This window comes from Ictidomys tridecemlineatus, chromosome 8 (genome assembly GCF_052094955.1).
Source record: "Ictidomys tridecemlineatus isolate mIctTri1 chromosome 8, mIctTri1.hap1, whole genome shotgun sequence".
NCBI lineage: Eukaryota > Metazoa > Chordata > Mammalia > Rodentia > Sciuridae > Ictidomys > Ictidomys tridecemlineatus.
The window spans coordinates 148612448-148624952 of NC_135484.1; the positions used below are offsets into that span (position 1 = coordinate 148612448).

A 12505-nucleotide genomic window follows, 5' to 3' on the forward strand; every position below is an offset into this window, starting at 1 on the left:
AACTCCCAATGGGGAAGGGAAGACTTGGCAGAAAAAAGAAACGGAACTTGTCTTGAAGTTGTAATTGTCAATCTCAAGGGAAGATTCGAAGCTTGCTTCAAAGATGTCCTACGCTGAGGCAAGAAGCAAGCCTTGTACCTTCTCCAGATAGACATGTCACGGACGCAGGCTGAGAATAACCTTGGTGACATGGCTCCCCCCTGCCAAGAGCAATGACTTGGGGAGGAACTCAGGTTGAGTGCTGTGCAGGCCGCGCTCACACAGCCAGGGAGAAGAGCCTGGGTCCTGGAGACATTTAGGTGTTAACAACAGTGACCACGATGACCCACCAGCAAGGGTGCCATGCTCCCCTTCCACCTGGAGGGAGGGAGAGTGGGGTGATCAATTCAGACACGAGGATGACAGTGCCTCTCCATTATCACAGCGGCCCCGATGCTGTGTCAGAGAGGAGAGGAAGCAAATGCGGAACACGAATACTCTGCTAAGTGAGGTGGAGAAGAGAAGGAGAAAACGGGTAGAGGAAACCAAGGAAACCTGACACAGAGATGCTTTTATTTTATTTTTCTTAAGGCAGGGAGTGCACACCTGAAATCCCAGCAACTCCGGCGTCTGAGGCAGGAGGATCATACTTTAGCAAGACCCTGCCTCAAAATAAAAATAAATCCAAAGGGCTGGGATGTCGCCCAGTGGTCAAGTGGCCCTGGGTTCAGTCCCCAGTACCAAAAAATAAAAATACATGGGAGAGATTTGAGCATATTGATCAATGAAGGAAGAATTGAGTTAAAAGATACCGAAAATACAGATGAGAAAAAGCGACTGGGATAAAAAGTACCGAGAAAGAGGCCTGGTTTAGAACGGAGAGTGCACCCCGGGGCGGGCAGAGAAGCCACTCTCTGAAGGAGACAGGAAAGGTGGCTGCAGGGAGAGAGGGAAGGGCTTCGTGGCCACCGTGCAGCCGTTTTTATTTTTTCTCAGTGTAACAGGAGACCGTCTTCTGCCGAGAGAGACGGGCTCTGGGCAGGTTCAGGATTCGATAGAAGAAAGGATGATCTAAGGTTGCCGCCTTGGGAAACAGGGGAGAGGCTGGGAATGCTGGGATGGTCACGGAACCTGTCCTGATGTGGTTTGGGGTTTTAGGTTTTGCTTTTGTCTGGGGTTATCTATATTTTGGCCCAGGGACAGGAATGGAGGAAATGAAGGGTCGTGGAGATCCTGGGCGAGGGACTGGCTGGGTCAGCTGAGGGAAGAGAAAACTGGGCGGTGAGGAAGGGCGTTGACCAGCTGGGAGTGGGGCTGGTCAACGTGGATGAGCAGAGGGGCCAGGAAAAGGAGAGGTTCCGAGGAGGAGAGAGCCTTGAAATGGTAGCTGTAGACAGAGGAATTCCATCTCAGGTCTGTTCAAATCTTCCTGGTCTTGCCAAAAAAAACCAAAAAAATCCAGGAGCCACTCTGACTACGGGGCCTGGTGAGGGACCATCACATCTCCAGGGGGCTCTGACTCATTTTGGTCCTTCACTCTCTCCTTAATGTTGCTGGAACCACAAGAAGGTCACTATCACACCTCTGCAGCAGGCTGTGTGGTACCCTGGTGCTGCTGGCGAAGCTAGCCCTGCCTCTGGGATTTCCTCCATCTCTCCTCAAAACCGGACCCTTTCTTCGTAGCTAAAGACAAGGAGAAGACGCTCTGTGGCCGAATTGATTTTATCTCAAGACAAAAGCTTTGTGCGAGCCGAATGGATGTTTTCCATAGGGAACGTGGCCATATGCAACTACAATGAGTTTGTACTCGCCTTGGGGATGTGTATGTACACAACAAGACTCATGTCCCTCCCTGCTTAGGCACACGCATTGAGACCTCCTGAGAATTCACTGGAGATTGTGAAATGCTTCTGTTCTGCGGGGTCACATCAGACTCCAGGTAATCTGTATTTAAATGACGTGGAACAAGGTAACCTGAGAACTGCTGCGGCTGTTTTGGGGACAACAGTAGAAACTGGAGATGAACAAGGCCGTTTAGTCACTCAGCACTTTCAGTTCCCTGGCAGAAAAGTTCCGTCCAAAGCCCTCTGCTCAATTACACTTGCCCCAGGTTGGTTTTAACAGACACAAGAAATCAAGCTGCCAGCCCGCCTGTTCCTCGGGACTTTCTTCTTCTAGGAGTTGATGAAGACCTTTGGCCCTGTCTTGCTCTGATTTAATTTGGTTACCGCCTCCCGGCTGAATGGCCTTATGAAATTCCTGAGCATATCTCCTGCTTACCATTAGCTGGGTTTCAAAGCGCCTTCAAGAAAAGGAGAGAGAGAGCACATTCCCTGTGTGGAGGCTTTGGACCCAATGACCCCACACAACCCACTCACATTGACCTAAACCAGAAGCCACCGCAGAGTACTTCCCACTTGCCTTAAAGACCAATAAAGAGAGCATCCCAGGCCTTATAAAAGAGCTGAGAGCTCAAAGAGGAGATGCCATAAATAAGTAATGCACTCCCAGGTCCAATTTCTTTTGTTTAGTTTAAGTGTCCAAATACCACCTTGTTTTATTAATGTGACGATCTTGTTACCCTTCTCAGTTTCAATGCCGATGGAATCAAAACAGAACAAAACAAAAAAACCTGCATCTGTTAACAGACCAACGGCATCGTCTACCTCCCCTTGAAAAGTGCGTTAATTCCATGAAGACATTCCCCTGACCTCCGCGCCCGTGGGATAGTTTAGGGTACGCACCTTCCTCTCCCACCTCGCCCTTTGCTGCTTCTGTACCGTCTTAGATCAGAGATTGCCTGGGACTAGAAAGTTGCTTCTTCCATCTGTGTGATCAGCTCAAGGACAGCCCTGTTCATAAGCCAATTCCAAGTTTGGACCTAGAGCTAGGAACCTGGAAGGGACTCCTGGGGACTCAGAAGGAGCAGGAACCTTAGAAAGGGTGCAGTCCAGTCTCCCTCTAATTTGCAAGAAAACGGGGTTTGGGCAGTTTAAATAACTTCTCCAACATGAACATAAGCTAGTGGCAAAGACAAGAGTAAAACTCAGTCCTCCAGATTTCCCAGTCCAGCACTCCAACCTCAGGTTCTTATACAGACCCACTGAGCAGGGGACGATACCATCATGTGCCAGGAAACAATCCAAGCCATAGCATAAATATATGCCCTTCTTCCTGAATCCTGAACATTACCTTAAGGTGAGTAAGGCAAAATATTTTTTATTTTTAAAAAAACCCATGTATTTATTATGCAGGAGGAAACAAACTCGCAGGACTCTTTGAGGAAAACACAAGCCCCATAGGAAGTCTGAGCTTAGACCATTGTGGGTGGTGTTGCTGCACCCCACTGTCCAGCATGCACCGTGCACCAAGCCTGACTTGGCACCACATGGCCCCCGATGCCCTGGATGCCCCCCCAGGACCACTGTGACTATTTTCTTTTTATCCTAACCATTTTTTTCTACATGAACAAGTACAAATGATTCAAACCCATAGGTACTGAAATCCACTTTATTTTCTTCTTGGAGAGAAGAAATGGCCTAAATGTCTTAACATGTTTTAATTTGGGGGTTTGGGGGGTTTTGATGTTTTCTTTTTCTTTTTTTAAGATATTGCCTAGACTGGCCTCCAAATCCTAGGCTCAAGTGACATTCTTGCCTTAGCCTAATGGGTAGCTGGGATGATAGGCACATGCCACCATGCCCAGCTTCGAATCATTTTTATGCTTCCTTTGCCATGTACTTTTTGGACTATAGATCCAACTTGGAAAAGCCAATTTTTTAGAAATATTAAGCCTGGGAAGGAACTGCTCATTTGTTTTCTTAAAAAAAAAAAACATCTTCCCACTTAATTCTACAGAGTGCTTTCTGGGAGTTTGCATTGTAAAGATGCTATTAAAATCCATATTTATTTTTCTTCAACTCAATTTACTATCACTCCCATGTTTTAAAGAGTAAACACAGGTTTTCTTCTCCTTTCACTTAATTTATCCTCTGTCCTGCAGAAGAAGTTGCTCTTGGAATTCAGTAAAAGCAGCCATGACAGGAAGCATGTCCGAAGTACAAATCGAAAGAGCATTTGAATGCTTTCCATGCCCTTTACAAAATCTCTTCCGGTCAGAACAGCTAGCATGACTTAGGTAGGCATTCCTGATGTGCTTCTTTCCCGAGAAGCAAGCTACAAACATTCATTTGAATTGCTCCTTTTCACTGGTTACCTTGCGTGCATTATATCAATGACTCCGATTCTTCACCCTGTCTTACACAATGCGCTTGTCTTAGAACTTCACAGCCCTTCCTGCCAAGTGGCAGGACAGACTTTCCTGTTCTTTGGTTCAAAGTTCAGTCATGTGACTTGCTTTGGTGAATGGGATCTTAACAGATGTGGCATGAGCAGAAGCTCAAAAGGTGCTTGCACATAACTGCTTGCTCTCTTGTATCTCTCCCACTACCATGAGTAGAACATGCTCAAGATAGCTTGCTAGACCTAGGAGGAAGATGAGAGGCAGATCAGAGCCAACCCAGGAGCTCAGGATATGTGAGTGAGTCCTGCCACAACCATCAGTTGGTCACTTCACCTGAGACTTTTGAAGATTATCTTTCCATTGTTCCTGGCTTCCATTGTTCTGTTGAAAAATCAACTGTTACTCTTAAATTTTCCCCTCAGACTGCTTGCAAGATTTTGTTTTCTCTTCTGGCACCCTGCGATGTGCTTAGATATGGTTTTCCTTATATTTGACTCACCTGAGGTCTTTGATGTTTCTTACATCTGTGGCTTGATATCTTTCGGGGGTTTTGTTTGTTTGTTTTTTAAATTCTCAATCATAACTTCTTCATTTATTACCTCTACCCACATTGTTTCTCTCTCCTCCTCTTCCAAGACTCCAATAATGAATAAATTGATATTTTCAGTATATGCTGTAGGTGTATTATACACTATGTGGTATCTTCCATGTTTTGTTACTGTTATTGATCTGGGGTTCACTGTAGATATTTCCTTTTGATTTATCTTCCACTTATCAAATCTCTTTTCACTTAAGTCTGTTCTGCTAATAAACTTATTCAGGGAGATCTTAATTCCAGCTATTATATATATATATATATATATATATATATATATATATATATATATATATATATATATTTTACTTCTGAAATTATTATCAGGTACATTTTTATGTTTTCCAGTCATATGTGAAAATTTTCATTGGCTTTTTAGAAATTTCCTGATCATTTTTAACCTTATCTGATTTGGTATAATATGTAGATTTATTTCTATTTTTATTATTATTTCTTTTGAGTCTTTGTTGTTTGGCCATGGTCTGTATTCTCCTCTTGTGACAGGTTAATTTTAATTACACATGGAACATTACATGTGAAGATAGCTAAGATAATTTTAGGTTTTGTATGATGTTATATTCCTCCAAGGAGATTTATATTTGTTGCTAACAGGCTAGGCTATGGCATTAGCAATCCCAGATCACCTTAATCTGATCAAAGATGAGATGATTCAAAAGTGGTCTATTTCTGATTCACCCTTCCTTCTAAGATGTAGTTCTTCATGATTCCAATCCAAAGTCTTAGGGGAGAGTTACCACCCTTGCCAGTCCGTAGTTCTCCTTTTGGTCCTCCAGGATTCATGAGTCAGTATATAACTCTTCTCAGATTCTTTCCTGTCTCTTCTGAAATCAACACATATCTCCAAGAGAAAGCAGCCACAAATACTGAGCTCAGCTGTCTGTGTTTCTTTTTTCTTCTAGATCTTGACCCTATAATTCTCCAACGTCTTGATAACTCTTACATCTTCAAGCAGATTTTTTCCCATATTTGTTCTCAGTGGGAGAGAAAAAGAAAAATGATAAAAAAAGAATAATGAGATGCACTAGAAATGTTGAAAGCCAGAAGACAATAGAAAGCTTTCAAGTAATGAAAATGAATGACGTTTTTCAAGCAATGAAAGGAAATAACTGTTAACCTCGTTTTATATTTGACAATTTTTTTTTCAAAAGTAAGTGAAATCAACACACTTCCACATCAACACAAATGGAGATATTTGTCACTATTAATGCCATTATAAAACAAACACTACAGGAAGTTTTTCAAGTGGAAGGGAAATGGTCGCACATACATGCAGGAAGAAATGAAAAGCAACAGAAATGTGTAAATTCATACAAACATTGACTGTACAGAGCTAATAATATTTTACAGGGTTCAAATATATAGAATTTAAGTGCATGACAATCAAAACACAAACGGCAGAAGTGGATAGATGGAGTTAATGTGCTCTAAAGTTCTGTTATTTTCCATGAAAAAGGTAAAAGTATTATTTTATATTAGATTTGAAGGAGTCAAGAATGTGCTCTATAAGTAACCACTAGTAAAAAGACAAAGATCTAACCTACCTGTGGGTGGTAAATAGTGGAGAATAGAAAGACAAAAGAAATAGATGATGAATATCAAAGAATACACGAAATGAGAGCGTGGACAGCATAGGACCAATAAAGGATAAATAGAAAATAAATGATAAAATGGAAAATATAATCCAAACATATCTGCTGCAGTCTGGCTGGGCACAAAATAACTGAGCCGCCATGAGGCACTTGTAGGTTCAAACAGGAACTACTTTTTTGCCCAAACTCTCACCCGTACTCTCACCCAGGAACTCCCTCAGCTCTCCACCAGGCTCCGAACTCTGCGGGAACTCAATGGGAACTCAAAAGTAGCGGGCGCCCGAGGCAGCAGGAGCCCCCCTATTGCTGGACAGCAACTGAATACACAGCCTGCCCCAATCCAGCATCATCCAGTCACAGCAATTATACACAGCTTAACTTAATTATCATCATCTTAATGGCTCGCTGCCCGTCACCTCTCAACCACTCCTTCTGGCAATGCCAGGTGCCATCCCAACTCGGCTGTGGCTCTCAACAATATCTGTATTTGGAAAAGGGGCAGGAGGACGGAGAATGAACGTGCGTGCGTGCGTGCGTGCGTGCGAGCCAATGAGAATTTTGATAATACTTTCAAAAAAATAGATTTTAAAATGAAGGAAAAATAGACAGAGCCACAATCATAGTGAAAGAATTCAACTTAGTTTTTCTTTCTTTCTTCAGTGCTAGGGATGGAACCCTCCAGGCACACTAGGCAAGCCCTCCACCACTGGAGCATCTCCCCCTCCCTTAACTTTTCCATCTGTCTCTGTCTCCTAAACAGAGGTCACATGGTGTGGGGAGGAGCCAAGGCCCTCAGTCCAGTGGCCTCTCAGGAACTGCAGTCTGCCAACCATGAATGAGCTTGGAAGCCATCTTTCCACCCCAGTCAAGCTTTGGGATGAATATAGCTCTGGCCCAGGACTTGACTACAACCTTCTAATCAGCCAGAGGCAGCTAGCAAAACTGCACCCAGATGCTTGACCCAGGCAAACAGCAAAAGAATAAGTGCAATCTTAAGCCAAAAATGTGTAGCAATGCGACACCGATAAACATTCCAGCCAATCAATAAGGAAAAGTCAAACCCTTAGGAAAATGAGTAAAAATAGATGAAGAACTGAGCAAAGAGAATATACAGTGGCCAATAAACTAATGGAAAAGAGTATTCTGGAAAACGTGATTTGAAGTCATAAAGAGCTACCTCAATCCACCCACCAGTATGGAAAATAGATTAAAAGATTAATAATACATGTTTACTCTCATAATTTTTCTAACTCTTCATATTGAACACTTGTAACATTGAATTTCCCTTTGTCCCAGAGCAGACAGTTTAATTCAAGTGATTCAGAAAAATATATGTATATCTGTCTCTCATCTGTCTGTCTATCCAAAAGATGACAAGAGACTAGGTGGACAAAAGATGGGTTAGCAGAATATTAGTGCCAGGAGCACCTTGGCCCCTGGTCTGCAGGCCCCAGCCCCTAAGCAAAATCAGGCTGAAACCAACTTTGTAAATAAAAAGGTTTTAGAACACAGCCACGCCCTTTCATTTAAACATCTATGGCCGTTTTTCACAACAGCAAATCCTAAATTGCTTTTATTAGGTTATAAAAGACTGGCTTCCACAGTGTTAGTGAGGATGCAGAGCTATTGGAACCCTCGTGCCCAGCTATTGGGAGGGGAAATTAAAACAATCACTGGAAAATTGCTGGGCATGTCTACCAAAGCTGAACTACCTTCTAAGTAAGTGCATTCACACCCATTAAACATGTGCCCCTCCCCACATGCATGCACACACAAATCCTAAATTCAGCTAAGAGACAGTAGAGATTCCTTTCAAAGATACATAGAGTTTTTTTTAATTTTTTTATTAGTTGCTCAAAACATTACAATGATCTTGACATATCATACATTTGATACAAATGGGGTACATAATCTTATTTTTCCACGAAACACACATAGAGATTAAAAAAAAATCCTAGGCTATAAAAGAAGTCTCAACAACCAAAGAATTAATATAAAACAATGTCTGTACTATTGGACAACCTAAGGCAGACACAGTCCCTAAGCCACATGCTTGTTGTTTAAACAGAGAGGGGGAGATGTTGAGAGCCACAGCTGAAGGGGCCCCAGCAAACTTTCAGACTGCCAGCTGATGATTGGCTCACAGCGGCCCAGCAACATCTAGCTGATTGGCTCCTCTGCGGTGATGCTCATTGGGCTGTTTCCCTGCCCTTTCAGACCACGGAGCTGCTCACTGGGGGACTTTTTTGGCTCCACCCATGAGACCCAGCCAGTCGGCCTCATGGAGAGGCTGGTGGTAGACAGAGGCTTGTGGGAAGCCAGTGGTGGCAGTTGGGCTCTGAGGGTTTTTCCTGAGGAGCTGTTTTGTTTGGCGTTTGTGGTTCTAAAAATAAAGTTCGTTTCTTTTGACAAGTGGCTCCTGAATTGTGCCCAGCCAGATTGCGGCAAATGTCTGATCACAGTGCATTAAAAATACATTCTAGAAAAAAAAACAAACAAACATTCCTCATCCCCACTGTGTATTTAAGATAAAGAAATGAAAGAGTGATCTTTAATTCATCAGCCAAAAAAAAAAAAATAAATCAAGCATAAATTAGACATATATCCCTAACTGAAATTTGTCAAGAAGTGCATACACAAATACATACAATTTCTAGTATAAGCCTAAGATGAAATTTAGAGGAAGTTCATAATATCAGATGGACTTAATAGAAAAGTAAAGACTGAAAATCAGTGATATAAGTATCTACTAAAAAAGTGAGAAAAAGTAAACATATGTAAATAGAATACCACTTAAGCAGCATTTGATGAAATAGGACACAGTAGCAGCTAACAATGAGTTAATTGTGGCCAGGTGTTATAGCCTGACAACATTTCAGTTAAGGACTGGCCACATACACCCTGGTAGCTCCCTAAGATTATAATGGAGCTCGGAAATTCCTAACACCTAGTGAAGACGTAGCCAGGGTAATGTCTCAGCAAAGCCCATTTCTCATGTGTTTGTGTGATGCTCGTGCAGACCAACCTCCTGTGCTGCCAGTCATGTGAAAGCACAGCAACACAATTACACACAGCACCTCATACTCGATAAAGATGACAAATGACTGTGGCTTGCTTCTGTGCTTACCACATGGTACTTACATCATCATCTTAGCGTGTGCTCCTTCTGCTCATAAACAATGCTCACTGTAAAACAGTGAGCTGGGTGGCGGCAGCAGCAGCAGCTCCACACATCTCGTGCTTGCCCAGCCTCCTGATGGCATCAGGAGGCAACATCAAGTGACTGACCTGGGCCACTAAGCTTCATGTAAGTGCACGTTACGATGTTTGCACAAACCTCAAAGCACCAGCAATGCCTTTATCAGAACCAGACTCCATCATAAAACAACATATGGCTGCTATTAAGGTTAATATCTGTACTCCTTCAAAAATACACAAAGATTTTTTCCACATTGTTGTCTAGTATGCTGTTTTCATCTTGCTTTCTTTGCTAGTTTCTCCTTTCATCCCTTTCCCTTTTGCAGTCCAATTTCTTCTTACTTACATATATCTTTTAGTAGTTATCGAGGCTCTTGTGAATAAATTGTGTGTGTGTGTGTGTGTGTGTGTGTGTGATCACACTTTCATTCCAGCTCTCGTCTTGAATGATTCAGATGAGGAAGGACTTAGTTTAGTTTTAGTTAGGCACAGAATTACATTGCTCCCCCCACCTTTGAGCTTCTATTTATGCTGATGAAAAATCTACAGATTAGTGTCATTGTCATACCTTTGCAGAGAACAGCTCCATCATGAGTATGTTGGGAGAGCAGAGTGACAGGGTACAGCAGATTGCTTCACTGATCTCCTCCTGCTCATTCCATGTCCCCTGGAGAGCTGGCATTTCCATTCTGTTGGAGGGAATCTAGTAAATGTACCATAATTTTACTCATCATTATCAATTCATAAAATTACCTGGTAATTTCTCAAAATGGACTTTATATGTTAGAACAATTTTTACAGAAAAATTGAACAAAGACACAGAGATTGCCCATATGCTTCCCGCCCCGCACCAGCACACGTCCCCCACTTCAATGGCACGTTGGTGATGATGGAAGAACCTGCATCATTATAACCACAGTTCTAGCTTATCTTTAGGTTCACGCTTGTGTTTTGTGTTGAACAGGTTTGAACAATTATATGATGCTGGAGAGGAAAGGAAAGGAAGACTTATGCTTCAAGAATTGCTTGTACAAATTTAAAATAGATAATGATTCACAAATATTTTTGGAAAATAAAAGAACATAAAGAGGAAGATAAGGGTGGAAAATAATATTCATTATGGTCCATAGAGGAGAATCCAGAGAGTCAGCAAAACCTGGTACCAACATGCTCATGCTGTTTCTCTAATAATGCTTCTTTACCAGTTTTTGAGAAATTCTGCTCCCATGACTTAAAGCCATGCAGAATGTTGACTCCTTTCCAGATACTGCAGAGTGCAAACCCAGTAATACCAAGCAGACACCCAGCACCCTCAAGACCTCAGACATGGCAGGCAGCGCCCTGAAAGGCAGTCTTCAGAACCGGGCCATTGTTCATTGTGTGACTTACATCTCCTAGGACTTTCTTAGATGCAAAGCATAACACCCTGCTGATGATCGTCAGTGCTTCCTCTTGCAGGTACAAACGCTCTTCTTTCACCCACAAAACTATTTCCTGTTGGAAAAACAAGAGCCATCTTAGAACCATGGAATTTCCATTTCCTAAGGAGCCCTCCCTCTAGTCACCAGTTTGGGGGTCCCATGGTCTTTTGATTAATCCACGCTTGACCTATGTTAGCTTAAAAAAAAATGGACAAAAAAAAAAAACAATTATATGATGCATACCCACCATGATGGCAGCACATGGAACAGTTTCACTATCCTAAAAATCCTCTCTGCTGGGCCTATCTATCCCTCTACCTAACCCTGATGACCGCTCATCATTTTGTCGTCTCCATAGTTTTGCCTTTTCAAGAATGCCGCGGAGTTACAATGCACATACAGTCTGAGGCTTTTCAGACTAGCTCCCTTCACCTACTGAGAAGCCCTGCTCTGTCCATGTCTTTTCCAGGCTCAGGCTCATTTCTTGTTTAGTACTGAATGACATTTCATTGTCTCCATGTACCAGAGCCCATCCACCCAACTTCTGAAGGACATCTCAGCTGCTTTCAGGCTTTGGCCGTGGTGAATAAGGCTACCATAAACATCCATGTGCAGGTTTTGGGATGAATATAAATTTGCATTTCCTTTGGCTAAATACCAAGAAGCAAGACGACTGGATTGTACGGGGAAAGTTCTTTCAGTTTTGTCAAAAACAACAAAACTGGGGCTGGGATTGTGGCTCAGCAAGGCCCTGGGTTCAATCCTCAGCATCTCATAGAAATAAATAAGTAAAATAAAGGTTAAATATGCCGCAGTCCGGCTGCAGCAAAATAACCAGGGGGGGGGGTGACGAATAACTTGTGAACGTTGATACAGCAGGAGTAGGAGCCGGTTATTGTAAGACAACAGAGCTATTTATACATTTTGCACAGCTTATCTTAATTAGCATAAACTAGATACATCAGTCAACCAATAAGGAATCTCCACACTTAATGGCTCGCTTTTGTTACTTCTCAAACCACTCCCTCTGGCATTTTGCCAGGCACCATCCAGACTTGTTTACGAACTCTAACATTCCCCTGGAAAAATACCAGGTGTTATTTTGACTTGTTTACAGACCTTAACATAAATAAAAAACCTGACTTCTAAAGTGTCTGCACCATTTTGTGTCAGTGGGTGCTGGCCATGTCCTAGGTTGGGGCCATTCCTGTTTTAATCTGAATTTCCTGGTGAGAGAGGGTGAGGAACATCTTTTCATATGCTTATTTTCCAGTGTATGTGTTCTTTGATGAGGTGTCTGTCTGATAAGCTCCTTGATCCGTTTTCTAATGGAGCCATATTCTTGTTGAGTTTTAAGAGTTCTTTGTGTATTTTGGATTAAAGCTTTTTTTTCACATGTGTGTTTTGCAAATATTTTCTCCTGGCCTATGGGTTTTCTTCTTATTCTTTTGACATTGTC

The 12505-nt window shown here is 42.4% G+C and overlaps 1 long non-coding RNA gene across 3 annotated transcripts in view; it reads right to left on the minus strand.

The window, feature by feature from the left end:
• Positions 1-5817: 5817 nt before the first annotated feature.
• Positions 5818-12505, minus strand: part of LOC110598541 (uncharacterized) — a 34830-nt gene continuing 28142 nt past the window's right edge. Inside the window, exons 2-4 of one of the 3 annotated variants that reach the window (XR_013425465.1) lie at positions 11015-11119; positions 10194-10328; positions 5818-8906 (exon numbers count right to left, since the gene is read on the minus strand). This is a non-coding gene — a long non-coding RNA (uncharacterized LOC110598541). The other 2 variants (XR_013425464.1, XR_013425466.1) reach the window with 2 other exon arrangements.